A 13,893-nucleotide genomic window follows, 5' to 3' on the forward strand; every position below is an offset into this window, starting at 1 on the left:
TCTATAACCATTAGCTTGGCAACATTTCCATGATATAGTAGGTAATTGAGAAAAACTATCCAAAGTGTATCAGTATTATCCCAACATTGTAAAATTAATGATAATAAATCCTTCTGCTCATACACATATCTATACAGCAATGTGTTGTCATTTTAAAAACTCATATTTGAAGAGAAAAGGAGGAAGAAAATGTGGAAAAATAAGCCAAATTTCTAAATGACATTTTAAAATAAATGTCCACACAAACAAAACATGCAGGTTATGGTTTCATTTATATAAGAGTAAATGTGTTTGGGGGAGAAGAATCAAGATGGTGGAGTCGGAGGACGTGCACTCACTCCCTCTTGCAAGAGCAACAGAATTACAACTAACTGCTGAACAATCATTGACAAAAAGACACTGGAACTCACCAAAGAAAACACCCCACATCCAGAGACAAAAGGAGAAGCCACAATGAGATGGTAGGAGGGGCAGAGTCACGTGAAAACCAAATCCCATAAATGCTGGGTGGGTGACTGACAAGCTGGAGAACAGTTATACCACAGAAGTCCTGAGGGTTCTGAGCCCCACATCAGGCTTCCTAACCTGGGGATCCATCAATGGGAGAAGGAATGCCCAGAGAATCAGACTTTGAAAGCCTACAGGATTTGATTGCAGGATCTCCACAGGACTGGGGGAAATGGAGACTCCACTCTTGGAGGGCACCCAAAAATGTGCTCACCAGGACCCAGGGGGGAAGGAGCAGTGACCCCATAGGAGACTGAACCAGACCTACCTTCTGGTGTTGGAGGGCTGCCTGCAGAGTTGGGGGGCAGCTGTGGCTCACTAAGGAGACAGGGGCACTGGCGGCAGGGGTTCTGAGAAGTACTCATTGGTGTGAGCCCTCCCAGAGTCCACCATTAACGCCACCAAAGAGCCTATAAGCTCCAGTGCTGGGTCACCTCAGGCCAAACGACCACCAGGGTGGGAACACAGCCCTGCCCATTGGCAGACAAGCAGATTAAACTGTCACTGAGCTCCACCCACCAAATTGGATTAAAGTTTTACTGAGATCCACACACCCAGCCCAACCCACCATCAGTCCCTCCCATCAGGAAGCACACATGAGCCTCCTAGACAGCTTCCTCCACAAGAGGGCAGACAGCAGAATTAAGCAGTATCAGCAGTATTTCATCTTGTGGAAAACCACAGCCACAGAAAGAGAGAGAAAATCAAAAAGCAAAAAACTTTGTACCAGATGAAGGGACAAGATAAAACCCCAGAAAAACAACTAAATGAAGAGGAGATAGGCACCCTTCCAGAAAAAGAATTCAGAATAATGATGGTGAAGAAGATCCAGGACTTTGAAAAAAGACTAGATGCAAAGATCGAAAAGTTGCAAGAAATGTTTACCAAAGACCTAGAAGAATTAAAGAACAAACAAACAGAAATATGCAACACAATAATGGAAATGAAAAATACACTAGGAGGAACCAATAGCAGATAAATTGAGGCAGAAGGGCAAATAAGTGAGCTGGAAAACAAAATGGTGATGATCACTGATGAAGAAAAGAATAAAGAAAAAGAATGAAAAGAACTGAAGACAGCCTAAGAGACCTCTGGGACAACATTTAATGCAACAACATTCACATTATAGGGGTCCCAGAAGGAGAAGAGAGAGAGAAAGGACCTGAGAAAATGCTGGAAGAGATTATAGTTGAAAACTTCCCTAACATGGGAAAGGAAATAGCTACCCAAGTCCAGGAAGCACAGAGAGTCCCAAGCAGGATAAACAAGGAGAAACATGCCAAGACATATAGCAGTCAAATTGACAAAAATTAATAACAGAGAAAAGTTATTAAAAGCAAAAAGGGAAAAATGACAAATAACATACAAGGGAACTCCCAAAAGGTTAATAGCTGATTTCCTAGCAGAAACTCTGCAAGCCAGAAGGGAGTGTCATGATATATTTCAAGTGATGAAAGGGAAGAAACTACAACCAAAAACAATCTACCCAGCAAGGATTTCATTCAGATTCAATGGAGAAATCAAAAGTTTTACAGAGAAGCAACAACTAAGAGAATTCAGCACCACCAAACCAGCCCTACAGCAAATGCTAAAGGAACTTCTCTAAGCAGGAAACATAAGAGAAGAAAAGGACCTACAGAAACAAAAACAAAGCAATTAAGAAAATGGTAATAGGAACATACATATCGATAATTACCTTGAATGTAAATGGACTAAAAGTACCAACCAAAAGACACAGACTGGCTGAATGCATACAAAAACAAGACCCATATATATGCTGTCTACAAGAGACCCACTTCAGACCTAGGGACACATACAGACTGAAAGTGAGGGGATGGAAAAAGATATTCCATGCAAATGGAAATCAAAAGAAAGCTGGAGTAGTGATACTCATATCAGGTAAAATAGACTTTAAAATAAAAAATGTTACAAGAGACAAGAAAGGACACTACATAAAGACCAAGTGATCAATCCAAGTGGAAGAGATAACCATTATAAATATATATGCACATAATATAGGAGCACCTCCATACATAAGGCAAATGCTAATAACTATGAAAGAGGAAATCGACAGTAACACAATCATAGTGTGGGACTTTAACACCCCACTTACACCAATGGACAGATCATCCACACAGAAAGTTAATAAGGAAATACAAGCTTTAAATGACACAATAAATCAGCTTGATTTAATAGATATCTATAGGACATTACATCCAAAAACAGAAAATTACACATTCTTGTCAAGTGCACATGGTACATTCTTCAGGATAGATCACATTTTGGGTCATAAATCAAGCCTCGGTAAATTCAAGAAAATTGAAATCATATCAAGTATCTTTTCTGACCACAATGCTATGAGATTAGTGATCAATTACAGGAAAAAAAAACTGTAAAAAACACAAACACATGGAGGCTAAACAATACACTACTAAATAACCAAGAGATCACTGAAGAAATCAAAGAGGAAATCAAATAATATCTAGAGACAAATGACAATGAAAACATAATGATCCAAGACCTATGGGATGCAGCAAAGGCAGTTCTAAAAGGAAAGTTTATAGCGATACAATCCTACCTCAAGAAACAAGAAAAATCACAAATAAACAATTTAACCTTACACCTAAAGAAACTAGAGAAAGAAGAGCAAACAAAATCGAAAGTTAGTAGATGGAGAGAAATCATAAAGATCAGAGTAGAAATAAATGAAATAGAAACAAATAAAACAATAGCAAAAATCAATAAAACTAAAACCTGGTTCTTTGAGAAGATAAATAAAATTGACAAACCTCCAGCAAGACTCATCAAGAAAAAGAGGGAGAGGACCCAAATCAATAACATTAAAAAGGAAACAGGAGAAGTTACAATGGACATCACAGAAATAAAAAGCACCATAAGAGATTACTACAAGCAACTATATGCCAATAAAATGGACAACCTGGATGAAATGGACAGATTCTTAGAAAGTATAACCTTCCAAGACTGAATCAGGAAGACATAGAAAATATGAACAGACCAATCACAAGTAATGAAATTGAAGCTGTGATTAAAAATCTACCAACAAACAAAAGTCCAGGGCCAGATGGTTTCAGAGGTGAATTTTATCAAACATTTAGAGAACAGCTAACACCCATCCTTCTCAAACTCTTCCAAAACATTACAGAGGAAGGAACAATCCCAAACTCATTCTATGAGGCCACCATCACCCTGAAACCAAAACCAGGCAAAGATACTACAAAAAAAGAAAACTACAGACCAATATCACTGATGAATTTGGTTGCAAAAATCCTCAACAAAATACTAGCCAACAAAATCCAACAACACATTAAAAGGATCATCCACCATGATCAAGTGGGGTTTATCCCTGGAATGCAAGGATTCTTCAATAGATGCAAATCAATCAATGTGATACACCATATTAACAAACTGAAGGATAAAAACCACATGATCATCTCCATAGATGCAGAAAAAGCTTTTGACAAAATTCAACACCCATTTATGATAAAAACTCTCCAGAAGGTGGGCATAGAGGGAACATACCTCAACATAATAAAGGCCATATATGACAAAATCACAGCAAACATCATTCTCAATGGTGAAAAACTGAAAGTATTCCCTCTAAGATCAGGAACAAGACAAGGATGTCCACTCTTGCCACTACTATTCAACATAGTTTTAGAAGTCCTTGCCACAGCAATCAGAGAAGAAAAAGAAATAAAAGGAATCCAAATTGGAAAAGAAGAAGTAAAACTGTCATTGTTCGCAGATGACATGATACTATGTAGAGAAAATCTGAAAGATGCCACCAGAAAACTACTTGAGCTAATCAGTGAATTTGGTAAAGTTGCAGGATACAAAATTAACACATAGAAATCTCTTGCATTTCTATACACTAACAAGGAAAGATCAGAAAGAGAAATTAATGAAACAATCCCCTTCACCATGGCAACAGAAAGAATAAAATAGCTAGGAATAAACCTAACCAAGGAGGTAAAAGTCCTGTACTCAGAAAACTATAAGACACTAATGAAAGAAATCAAAGACAAAAACAGATGGAGGGACATACCATGTTCTTGGATCGGAAGAATCAACATTGTGAAAATGGCTATATTACCGAAAGCAATTTACAGATTCAATGCAATCCCGATCAAATTACCAACGGCATTTTTCACAGAACTAGAACAAGAAATTTTACGATTTGTATGGAAATGCAAAAGACCCCAAATAGCCAAAGAAATCTTGAGAAGGAAAGATGGAGTTGGTGGAATCAGGCTTCCTGACTTCAGGCTATACTACAAGGCTACAGTGATCAAGACAAGATGGTACTGGGACAAAAACAGAAATATAGATCAATGGAACAGGATAGAAAGGCCAGAAATAAACTATGGTCAACTAATCTATGACAAGGGAGGCAAGGATATACAATGGAGAAAAAGCAGCCTCTTCAATAAGTGGTGCTCAGAAAATTGGACAGCTACATGTAAAAGAATGAAATTAGAACACTTCCTAACACCATACACAAAAATAAACTCAAAATGGATAAAAGACCTAAATGTAAGGCCAGACACTATAAAACTCCTAGAGGAAAACACAGGAAGAACACTCTTTGACGTAAATCACAGCAAGATCTTTTTTGATCCACCCCCTAGAATAATGGAATTAAAAACAAAAATAAATAAGTGGAATCTAATGAAACTTCAAAGCTTCTGCACAGCAAAGGAAACTATAAGCAAGACGAAAAGAGCCCTCAGAATGGGAGAAAATATTTGCAAATGACACAACAGGCAAAGGATTAATCTCCAAAATATATAAACAGTTTATCCAGCTCAATATTAAAAAAACAAACAACCCAATCAAAAAATGGGCAGAAGACCTAAATAGGCTTTTCTCAAAAGAAGACATATGGATGGCCAAGAGGCACATGAAAAGCTGCTCAACATCACTAATTATTAGAGAAAAACAAATCAAAACTACAATGAGGTATCACATCTCACCGGTTAGAATGGACATCATCAGAAAATCTACAAACAGTAAATGCTGGAGAGGATGTGGAGAAAAGGGAAAGCTCTTGCACTGCTGGTGGGAATGTAAATTGATACAGCCACTATGGAGAACAGTATGGAGGTTCCTTGCAAAACTAAAAATAGGACTACCATATGATCCAGCAATCCCACCACTGGGCATATACCCAGAGAATACCATAATTCAAAAAGGCACATGCACTCCAATGTTCATTGCAGCACTATTTACAATAGCCAGGACATGGAAGCCATCTAAATGTCCGTCAACAGATAAATGGATAAAGAAGATGTGGTACATATATGCAATGGAATATTACTCAGCTGTAAAAAGCAATGAAACTGGGACATTTTTAGAGACATGGATGGACCTAGAGACTGTCATACGGAGTTAAGTAAGTCAGAAAGAGAAAAACTAATATCATATATTACCACATATATGTGGACTATAGAAAAATGGTACAAATCAACTGGTTTGCAAGACAGAAATAGAGACACAGATGTAGAGAACAAATATATGGACACCAAGTGGAGAAAGCGGGGAGGGTTGGGGGCAGAATGAATTGGGAGATTGTGATACCAAATTGTACACTCTAAATATATGTAGTTTATTGTAAAAAGTAAAAATTAAAAAAAAAGAATACATGTGTTTAAATATGGTATTCAAGAGATCTTTGAAAGGATGGTCACAAAAATGTTAATTGTGGGATTTAAGTAAATGTTTTTTCTGCCTAATATTTCCAACTGTTGATTTTTTTCACAATGAACCTGTATTATTTCTTTGACCAAAAATTTAAAATATTTATAAGTTCAAATAGCAGCAGCTTCATTTGAGCTTCAAAAATGACTTTGAGGATTTTGTTCAAAATGACAGACTGAGCACAAGCTGTAATTCCCCTAGTAATAAAAAATAAACAGTAAATACATAATTATATACCCTATTGAAAAAGGAAATATATTATATATGTGTGGTGGGTTTGGGAAGCTTCTCTCAGAGAAGAATATTTAAGGGTAAACAGAAGTATGAGGAGGAGCCAGCCATACATTTTTGTGACAAGAATAGTTGGGAAAGAACTGTCCACATAGAAATAAGCACATGTGCAAAGATCAGAAATCCTGAGGAAGAAAAGAGAAGTTGACCAGAGATTTGGGTAGCCAGAGGACAATGAGAAGAGCTGGACTTTGGGAAGAATGTGCAGGGCCAGATCCTCCAAGGCACCTGTAGACTTGCTAAGGAGTTTAGTTTCTTGGGTTTTTTTTTTTTAGTTTAGATTTTATTAGAAGAGCACTGGTAAATCAGTAACAGATTTGACTGGAGAACCAGTGAAATTCAATTTGTGTTTTGAAAAGAGCATTCCAGCAGCTATGTAAATACCAGACTGGAAGGCAGAGATAGCAGACACCAAGAACCTACAAAGGAGGCTATCACTTTATCCAAGAGGGAAGTTGTGGTGACTTGCTCAGAGACTGACGTCAGTGTGAAGGAAATGAAGCAGACAAAACCAAGATCTATTGTGGAGATAAACCTGAAAAGACTTACTGATATTGGGGTGTAAAAGGGATAAAAAGTATTAAGTACATTTGTCACTTCAATAAATCCTGATCTGATTTACGGAGAGAGAAGGAAAGGGAAAAGAAACAGATTTAGAGTCATTGGGAGTGAGCCACTGTGGAGGTGACCCTATCTTTCTCCACTTAAGACAAAGACAGTATGCTAAGGGATAGCAGAGTAGCTTGAGGAAAACAAACTAAATATTTTGCTGAAACTGAGGCTCCTGCCAGCCCAAACTTCTCTAGTCTGTTATATAAGCAAGAAAAAAAGAAGTTCTAGATTATTTAAGTCCCTGCATTTTAGCATCTCTTTGTTAGAGCAGCTAAACCAGTTCCTTAAAACAAGATGTTTGAATCATAGGAAATATACCTGATCATAATCCAATCATCAAATACTGCTCTCCACTATAATAGGAGATTGAGTCTGGTTAAAAAAAAATTCCGCTTAAAGAAAAGTTTAAATGAAGCTTCATCTAGATCAGAAGTCTTCCCACCCTTTACTTATTTAAGACTTAGTTTCTGATTGGTTCTACTACACAGAGATTTCTTTACAGATTTGGATTCTGACTCAAAATGACTTCAGTAAAGACTGATTGTTGGGTAAAGTATAAATTTCTTAATAATTTAAAAACATCCTGACTATTGCTTTAAGTTGACAACTTGGTTCTAGAAGAATATATTGATAATTCAAGTACATAGTCAATTTTGACCTTCCTGTCATGTCGCTCTGCTGCAAATACTTTTTTTTTTTTTAGTATTTGGTTTTTAGATGGTGTTGAAGGCATTGTTTTATGATAAAGTTAGTATTACAAGCTAGAGTTGAAGAAAAATGTATTATAGAAAGCTCTGTGTGCTTTATCCATCCTTCTGCTGTTTATACCTATGATAAACAATATATTTACATATTTTAGTACCATATTTGAGTAAAGTATAAACTTAATTTCATACAAAATTAAAACACATAAGGGTTTGTTCTTATTAGCATTTGGAAATGAATTTTTATAATACTATTTACATAAAATAACTTGGAGTGTAGAAACACCTCAAAATGACAAAAGTTATCTTATTTTTTAATCCATTCATCCACCCTATGTCTTTTGATTGGAGCATTTAGTCCATTTACATTTAAAGTAACTGTTGACAGGTATTTAATTATTTATATTTTGTTATTTGTGTTCTGATTGTTTTTATAGCTCTTATCTGTTCCTTTCTGCTTCTCTTTATCTTCCCTTGTAATTTGATGACTTTCTTTAGTGTTATGTCTACTTTCTTTTTCTTTACTTTTTCTGGGTATCTGTACTATGTTTTTGGTTTGTGGTTACCATGAGAGTCATACATAACAACCTATGTATATAGCAATCTGTTTTAAGTTGATAGTCACTTAAATTTGTAAACATTCTCAAAGCAGCACATATCTGCTGCTCCCCCATCATGTAACTCTTTTGATGTCATATTTTACATCTTTTTATTTTGTGTGACTCAACTATTTTAGGTATAAATGATTTTAATATGTTTGTCTTTTAACCTTTATGCTAGTTTTTATAAACGGTCAATCCACTACCTTATGTTTGCTTTTATTGTTTTTTTTTTCTTCCATAATTTTCTTGTTTCCAGTTATGGCCTTTTCTTTCCCATTTAAAGAAGTCTGTTTTAAGTTCAATCCCCTCAGGCTCCACCACCACGCCTCTGCCAGCACTCCAGCAACACCTCAGTCCAGCGATCCTCTGTTGGAGGGAGCAAGGCGGCCAGTGGCTGGATGGGTAACTTATGGGGGCAGTGGGGACAGCAGTGGGGCAGCCTGTGGTCCCACACACTGGAAAACAGCATCTCCATGGGGCCAGCCTGTAGTACCCATGCATTCTAAGTGGACAGCAATTTCTGTGTTTTTCAGAACATTTCTACCACTGCACTGAGGGCACACTCCTCTTCAGTGGGACTTGAAATTCCTGGAGAATTGCTTTTGAAAAAGCTGGCAATAATTTCTTTAAAAGCCATCTCTTAATTTTCTGTTTTGTTGTGTTTCAGAAAGACATCAAGGAACTATGAATATATTTGGTAATGAACAGTTTGACCACCATTTCTTGAATAAAGGCTTTACTGCAAAGATATTCTGGACCAAAAAAATTAATGAAATTTCTTGTTCTGATGATAAGACTGCCTTCTATGTTGTAGACCTGGGAGACATTCTAAAGAAATAACTGAGATGGTTAAAAGCTCTTCCTCTGGTCTTCTCCTTTTATGCAATGATAGCGGAACCACAGTGAAGATCTTAGCTTCCATCAGAACAGGATTTGACTGTGCCAGCATGACTGAAACACAATTGGTGCAGAGTCTCAGGGTGCCTCCAGAGAGGATTATGTATGCAAATTCCTGGAAACAAGTGTCTCAGATTAAGTATGCTGCCAAAAATGGAATCCAGAGGATGACTTTGATAGTTGAGTTGATGAAAGTTGCCAGGGCACATCCAAAGGCAAACTTGGTTTTGTGGGTTGCCACTGATGATTCCAAAGCAGTCTGTCACTTCAGTGTGAAATTTGGCACCAGAGTCAAAACTAGCAAGCTTCTTTTGGAATGGGAAAAAGAGCTAAATATTGATGTCACTGGTGTCAGCTTCCACATGGAAAATGTTTGTACTAATCCTGAGACCTTCATGCAGGCCATCTCTGATGCCTGCTGTGTCTTTGACATGGTAGCTGAGATTTATTTCAATATGTATTTGCTTGATATTGGTGGTGGTTTTCCTGGATCTGAGGATGTTATTGTTGAGCTACGATTGCTTCAGGCATGCTGGTGGGTAGAGTTGGCTACGAGGCCCAGCCTCAACTACTGCTATTATGCTGGTGGGAGGGACTGGTCCCCAGCCAGGCTATCTATGAGGCCTGGCTGCAACTGCTGCAGGTGTGCAGATAATGCAGAGCTGGTCCCTCAATGATTGGCTGCAAGACCTGATGACATCTGTTGCAGAAATGCTGGTGTAGGAGGCTGGCCAGAGTGGGGACTACTTTGGAGGGAGACCAGTGCTGGCAGAGGCTGCCCTCCATGTGGAGCAAGGCTGGCTCCCTGAAGCAGGAGCCACTTTGAAGGGGCACTAGTCCTGGCCAGGGTGGCCTGCCAGGTGGGGGGAAAGGGAGTCACTTAGGAGGGGCTGACCAGGGTGGGTGGTTTGAGTCCTCAGGGGAATGTTAGGGCTGATCACATGGTGTTAGTTAGGTTGATGGAGAGTGAGAGAAATGGTACCCAGCAGCATCAGGGCAGCTAAGCAGGACTATTTAAAAAAAATGGAGCCTGCCAGCATTTCTGTCCACAGAGAAAGTCCCACCAGATCCCTGTCCTTCTGGCACACTCCTTAAAATTAGCAAATGAATCTCCTTCTCGTGTGATCTGGATATTTTTCAAGCTGTTGCCCTTGTACTGGGACCTGGAGCAAGTGAGTATGTGGAAGAGCACTTCAAGAGCAGAGTCTTGGCTTCCCACAACCCTTGGCTTTCTCAGATGTAAGCCCCATATTTTTCAAAGGCAGAATTATGGGGGCTCATCTTCCAACGCAAGTCCCTCCTGGTAGGGAGCCCAACATGGGGCTCCTCAGGGGACCTCTGCAGTTGTAATATGCCTCCTGCTTGTGGGTCACTGCACCTTGGTGTGGGTTCTGACTAGGTGGCATCTCTGACCCTCCCATCCATCCCAATGTGGCCTTGTCTTTATATCCTTACTTGTAGGAAATCTGTTCTGCTTTTCTTCAAGTTGTTCTCAGAGATAGTTGTTCTACATGTGGTTGTATTTTCCATGTGTCCTTAGGACAATGTGAGCTCAGGATCTTCCTACTCTACCATCTTGATCCAGACAGCATAGTATCTCATTTTTAAATTTATCTTTTTTATTACTAGTTAGGTTATTCTTTTTTATAATGTATTTATTAGCCCATGCATTTTTTAATTGTGAATTTACTTGTGAATGTAATGGACTGTTTTTTTTTTTTAACCTTTTGATCCCCTTCACTCATTTCTCCCACCCCCACCTCTTTCCTCCAGCAACCACCAATCTATTGTCTGTGTCTATGAGCTTGTTTTTTTTTTTTTATTTTGTTTTGTTATCTTTTTATTTCATGTATAAGATAGATCAGAAGGTATTTGTCTTTCTCTGTCTGACTTATTTCACTTACTACATTATTCTTTTGAGCCCAAGGCATGGAGAAGGGTTCCCTTGTTGTTGTTTGTGTTGGGTGTATACTTTTTTTTTAATGTATTTAAAATATAGGCACTCACTTTTATTTATCAGTACTGTTATATCACTAATTGGAATAAGGATATCCTAGTGCAGTGCCTTGATCATAGGAGACTCCAACAGCCAGAAGTAAGTGCATAAGTAATTTGGGAAGCAGAAATATAGAACCAAGAACTGGTGGCCGTGGCACAGCCATGATTCTTTGAAGAAATGGATCAACTGCTTTGGGTTACTTGCAGAAGATGCTCTTCAGGTGTCATCAGAAACTGTGTCAAGAAGATCAACTTCCACACTATGGCAGATGAAAAGGATAGTCACCCAGCATCACAACCTTAAAAGGCATAACAGAAATTTGTCACATCCCCAAGAAGAAGGCAGACATGGAAGTGAGAATTCCTTCAACTACCATCCTACTCCTGCCTCAGAAAGTCACAAGGACAGAAGAGCTACAGCCTAGAGCTCTGTCCCCCACTGCACCATGCTGCATTTCATCAACTGAGACTTAAGTGCTTTAATTCTACTTGCTATAGAGGCTAGAAGAGTAATTTCTGAATCAGTCCATTTTTTTATAGCCCATGAAAATTCCTAGAATTTATATGATGTTTTCTAATGTACAGCTTTGTGACTAAACTAAAAACATATTCTTCTGTTTCACTTAAATCAACAAAGTCCTCTTGTGTTTATAAGATATGGTTTGAAGGATCACAGGCTGGAAAGGATTATGGCAAGTACTGATAGAACCTGATTCTATACTTATTTGGAATTCAACACTAAACTTTCATTATCTGATGCAAATAAATATCCATTGAAATACAACAAGTAAAATGATACACTCAGTTTCTACTGTAAAACTTAGAGTTTGGCAGCTCTTAACTACAAAGGAAAAAAGATTACTAGAAACTTTTAAAAAATTGAAAGAAGTAATGGCTGCAATAAGCCTCCTCAAATTATATAGAAGACTTATAGCTTGATCCTGCCAAATAATAACTGGCAGGCTATTAAATTGCATGGAAAATAAGATTAATTATTTTCTGTATAATGTAACTTGCATAACAATGAAAAGTGTTTGCTAAGGAATGCTTCTGCTTTAGTTCTTGTTCACTCTAACTCCAGAAAGTGTATTTAATGTAAACCCTTGGATTGATATTATGCTGACAATCTTTCTGTACTGCTATGAACTGATTAGACTAAGCACTAGACTTAGAATAAAAAGTCTTTAAACACAGTACCAGAGTATCTATTACTTTGCTTTATGACCACAGACAGCTCTGTCTTTGGACAGATCCCAACTCCCCAATTTATCTTATTAGCATAACTTGCTATTGAGCATAAACTTCATTGGATAAAAATCAAGCTCTCATTACAGTTTCCCATGATATCTTTGACAGCACCACACAGTGATGGTAATTTTGATATATAATATAATCTATTTCACCAAAAACATTTATTGAGTGTTCAGTATGTGCTTAATTGCCTTCTAAGAACTTTACTCTTTTAATCTTCTCATGAACCTAAAGACTAGATCCTATTATGATCCCCTCTTAGCAAAAGAGGAAATTGAGCCAGAGAGATGTTATGTAACTTATCCTTGGTCAAAGCTGCTAAAGTGTGGAGTTCATATTTTATGCCAGGCAACTTAACTTAAGAGAGGTCAAGCCTAAGGCCAAATGAATAATACTTTAGGCACACTCTGTTTATCTTCTGAGGATCAGACAATGTCCAAAGCACTTCGTACAGAATAATTCATTACATTTTGTATAAAAACCTATTATACACCATTAACCCAATTTTAGAATTTAAAAAACAAAAAAAAGCATCACAAATTTAGCAATATGCTGTCGTATAATGCAATAACATGTGAATCCTGAGTTCATCTGTCTGATTCAAAAGCCCATGCAATTGACAAGGAGAATGTATGGCCAGCTCAGTTTACTCCAACTTTATGAGATGTATTAAATAGAGAAATCACAGCTATTTACCCATGCCAAACTTTTTTTCTAATTTCAAAAATCAAATAGACTCTTTGCACAGTAAAAGGAGAAATAGACAAATGTGCTAGGAATGAAAATACGTCAGTTATACAGACTCCAAAATTACAACCAAACCCTCAGTATTTTGAGATCCCTCTGACCTGCCTGAGCTTGTTCAGCAGGAAGAGTGGCCCTGGGAGTCCAGGCAAAGCTCCCTGTGTATAGGCACTTCAAAAAGGAGTTGAGGAAGGGCAAGGTAAGAATATCAATAATTTTTTTTGTATCAGCCAAAGCACTGTCCGCTGCATTCTGCACAATGCAATAGAAATCAAATGTATCTCCATATGTAGTCAGTTGCCAATGATTCCAGGCAACATGGCAGTCATAATGTGGGATACCAATGTTTCTCTTAACTTTGACCAACATGGTCACCTTATCTCTATTACTTTTGGCCTGCAATTCCAACTGACATCACGTCACCTACTAGTGTTAAGGTTTTCCTTCCGTGTTGTTTCCCACTAGGTAAGCTCCATATTTATTTATCTATTTTCAGATTTTTCAGAATGTATACATATATGTATATACAAAAAAAAATTCTTGTTGCATAAATTATTCAGTCATCCAGA

The 13,893-nt window shown here is 37.7% G+C and overlaps 1 protein-coding gene and 1 pseudogene across 1 annotated transcript in view; one reads left to right on the forward strand and one right to left on the reverse strand.

Annotated features, from left to right (window-relative positions):
• The window catches only part of CNBD1 (cyclic nucleotide binding domain containing 1), a 417,888-nt gene that overhangs the window by 138,942 nt on the left and 265,053 nt on the right, over positions 1–13,893 (reverse strand).
• LOC130853318 (ornithine decarboxylase-like) lies at positions 9,119–10,008 on the forward strand (annotated as a pseudogene).

The sequence above is a fragment of the Hippopotamus amphibius genome, chromosome 5, assembly GCF_030028045.1.
Source record: "Hippopotamus amphibius kiboko isolate mHipAmp2 chromosome 5, mHipAmp2.hap2, whole genome shotgun sequence".
In the NCBI taxonomy this organism is placed as follows: domain Eukaryota; kingdom Metazoa; phylum Chordata; class Mammalia; order Artiodactyla; family Hippopotamidae; genus Hippopotamus; species Hippopotamus amphibius.